This window comes from Cornus florida, unplaced genomic scaffold (genome assembly GCF_030987335.1).
Source record: "Cornus florida cultivar Cherokee Brave unplaced genomic scaffold, ASM3098733v1 CherokeeBrave_3.0.0_Hap2_Chr08, whole genome shotgun sequence".
In the NCBI taxonomy this organism is placed as follows: Eukaryota; Viridiplantae; Streptophyta; class Magnoliopsida; order Cornales; family Cornaceae; genus Cornus; species Cornus florida.
In genome coordinates, this window is record NW_026775578.1 from 57754840 (window position 1) to 57758790 (window position 3951).

Sequence of the window (3951 nt, forward strand, 5' to 3'; positions counted from 1 at the left end):
GCCGTACAGGAACGAGGGGCACATCCCCCACCCCTTGGATTTTTTTTCTTCCCTTATTATATATATATTTAATTTCTTATAATAAGTATATATATATATTTTAAAATATGTAAAAGGAAAATATTCTAAATAATAAAAAAAAAATTCGAGAATAATAAAAAAAAATCTAAATAAATAATTATCTAGAAAATTTAGAGAATGATTCTTACCATTATACACTCTTATAAAGTTGAAGTATAAACATGTTTTATTTTAGGTGGTTGCGTTTCATTTGGATTTAAACAAGTTTCGAATTATTATTTTATTAAATTATTTTATTTTATTTTATTGTATTATAATATATATATATATATATATATATATATATATATATATATATATACACATTTTAATTATTGAAATAATACCCTTGTATTACCATATAAATAAAGATGAAATACATAACACTGGCCGTTTCTCATTTCTTGTCTACTTGTCCATTCTAATTTTTCTTGGAAGCTTCCTTTAACATGAGCTTTTCCATTTTTAAATAATTTTAAGTTTTACTTTATTATTTATTTATTTATTTTGTTGAGAGGGGTGATGAACCAATTGCATAATCATCTATCTCATAACAATTGGGTCACACACACTACTTTTGGGCTTTAGATGGAAAGTGACGCCACCACCTTCAATTTCAATTGCACGTACTTGAGAGAGTTGAATCCACACTTCTTATTTCTCATTCCCTCACTTTTTCCCTTCTCTCTTCCTTTCAAAACGCTACCATTCCTCCTACATTTTTCTGTACTCCTTTTCTCTCTAATATACAGACATGTACCATATATCTCAAGCCTAGGTGGTTACTCTGAAATGGCCAAATTTCCCTTGCTTTTGCTATTTTTGATATTGTTTGCAAGGCAAGGAGAAGGTCATGATGAGTACAAGGTTTCGAGGTGTATGGAGAATGGTCCACCCATCTGTTTCCCCTTCTGGCTTAAAAACGGCAGCTAGCCGGTGTCCCTGCCCGGCCACCTCCGCTATCTGGAGTTTGAGCTAACTTGCGACAAGAGAAATCAAACAGTGCTGGAGCTCCCAAATTCAGTATATCTGCTTGTCAAGAAGATTAATTACACGTCTCAATCCGTTCAGCTGTACGAAGGCTGCCTTCCTAGACAGCTTATAAACCTCACTTTATCTGCCTTCTTTTCACTATGATAATGAATCAGCTTTTTCATAAAGTATGCTTTGTACAATTGTTCTAAACAAGTTAGAGATTTATATCACTCCATTCCTTGCTTTAGTACTATTTCGGGATATCAAATTTATGCTGTCACTTCCGGGAAAACTTATTCCCCGACTTCCTGCACAAAGATTCGTAACTTCACTTCATCACTTCCTTATAATATATTTGAGGGAGATGATCTTGTATTATATTGGTTGGAACCAAAGTCTCGGATATGCGATCCACAAAGCAAGACTCATTCCGTGGGACATGATGATATTCAATGTTTACACATGCCTAAAACAACTAAAGGTACTTCTCTTTATCATATCGTCATTAGGAAAATTGAAACAAAAAATATATATATATATAGATATATATATACTAGTCAGATGTTCTTATCTCATAAGCATATATGAGAAACTAATACTTGGATCCTAATTTACAGGTCCATCAAGAAAACTAGTTGTGACAGGTAAAGTTGTCTATTGATCACCTTTAGGTAGTTTATTATTATCAGGGACTGGAAAAGGGTTTTTTGAATTTTCTATTTTTGGTTGAAATTGTTTGTTTTATTGCAGCTATCGTGATCCCACTTCTCTTCATTCTTGCTCTAGTACTTCTTGTGCTCTATCGTGTCTATAGCTCAAACAAAATGTTGAAAGAAGATGAAGTAAAGGTTGAAAAGTTTTTGTATGACTACAGAGCACTCAAGCCCTTAAGATACTCTTATGCTGATATCAAAAAGATCACAAATCAATTCAAGGACAAACTGGGGAAGGCGGTTATAGGACAGTTTTCAAAGGAAACTTTCCAATGAGATTTTTGTAGCTATTAAGGTCCTCAAGGATTCAATAGGAAATGGAGAAAAGTTCATCAATGAAGTGGGAACAATGGGCAGAATCCACCATGTGAATGTGGTTCGCTTGGTGGGATTCTGTGCTGATGGATCTAGACGAGCTCTTGTTTACGAGTTTTGCCCTAATGATTCTTTAGAAAAATTCATCTTTTTAGAAGATCAGGAGAACCATTTCCTCGGTTGGGAGAAGCTCTAAGATATCGCTCTAGGCATAGCCAAAGGAATTGAATATCTTCATCAAGGGTGTGATCAAAGAATCTTTCATTTTGATATTAAACCTCATAATATATTGTTGGACCACAATTTCAATCCAAAGGTTTTTGATTTTGGCCTAGCAAAGTTGTGTTCCAAGGAACAAAGTGTCGTCTCTATGACTGCTGCAAGAGGTACCGTAGGGTACATTGCCCCATAAGTCTTTTCTAGGAATTTCGGGAATGTGTCATATAAATTAGATGTATATAGCTTTGGAATGTTGTTGCTTGAAATGGTTGGTGGGAGGAAAAATATTGATGTTAAAGTAGAGAACACTAGCCAAACATACTTTCCAGAGTGGATTTATAATCGTTTATATCAAGGAGAAGAGCTAGGTATGGTCAGCATCGAGAAAGAGGAACATGCTAAGATAGTAGAGAAATTAGCTATTGTTGGGTTCTGGTGCATTCAGTGGTACACTGTGGATCGGCCTTCCATGAAAATTGTGGTTTAAATGTTGGAAAAAGAAGAAACAACTTGACTATACCACCAAATCCTTTCGCTTCTGCAACAGAAACGAACACAAGTTCAATTAAGCCTGCAAGAGCTTTCAATAGAGAGTTGGCAATTATTTCAGAATGAAATTAAGAGCACATTTTTTTATCTCTCTCTTCTGGTTAATGTTAGGTGCACAATATGTTTTATTCGTCAATAAGTATGGTATTTTTGTAACAATCCAGTGGATCTTTAATAATTCTTCTTTTTCTTTTTTATGTCAGTTTCCATGACTGCTTGAAATGTTTAATTTAATGTTGTTAGAAGAAAGATCTTAATTATGTTGTCAAACCTTAAAAATCTGGCAACAACACGGTTTGGTTAGACTTGCGAAAATGGTGGTGAAACAACTAGTCAAGACTTGCAAACTTGCCTCGTTTGACTTATAAATTATAATTAATATATAGCCTTGTCAATTTTTATCTGGAGCTCTAGTTGAGCTTCAGCTTAGCCTTGAAATTGGTTAGACTTGCCGAATTAGTAGAGCTGAAGCTTGAAATATGCTTTCTTAATGATTCAGACAAACCAACAGACCTCATTAATTACATTACCCTTTTTAATGAAAAATATAAATTAATCTTAGAATGAGTTGGAATCACTTGTTCGTGGGGTTAATATTAATAAAGATATAAAAAGCACGAGGGAAAGGTAATTGACATGTAACTAAATTATTACAGGACCACACGGTAATTGATTTACTTTAAATTATTACAGGACCACACGGTAATTGATATACTTTTGATTTATAAGTTTATATATATATATATATATATATATATATATATATACACACACATTGTATGCTAAGTAGTTCCCTAAAAAAATCAAAAGTACTGAAAGCAAACAAGGATGACTTAAAACTAAAAGTCCTGTAGACAGTAATGACAAAGAAACAGAGGAAGGAGGGAAGAAGCATGAGTATTTATTTATTATGATTAATAGGGAGAGTTTACTTTCTAAATTTTCACTCCAATTTTAATAAGAATGGTTATTTTAAAACCAACTTTACAACTAAATAATATGCAGATGGGTTAGTGCCTTTAGTGATTTTAGAGTGATAGGCTTTGACCCTTATTAATTTAACATTTAACACGTTTTACCTTGTAAAAAAAAATATTTAAATAATTCTTTTTTTTTTTTT

The 3951-nt window shown here is 32.9% G+C and overlaps 1 pseudogene; it reads left to right on the forward strand.

The window, feature by feature from the left end:
* The first annotated feature begins 739 nt into the window (after window positions 1–739).
* LOC132271790 (rust resistance kinase Lr10-like) lies at window positions 740–2989 on the forward strand (annotated as a pseudogene).
* The last annotated feature ends 962 nt before the right edge of the window (window positions 2990–3951 follow it).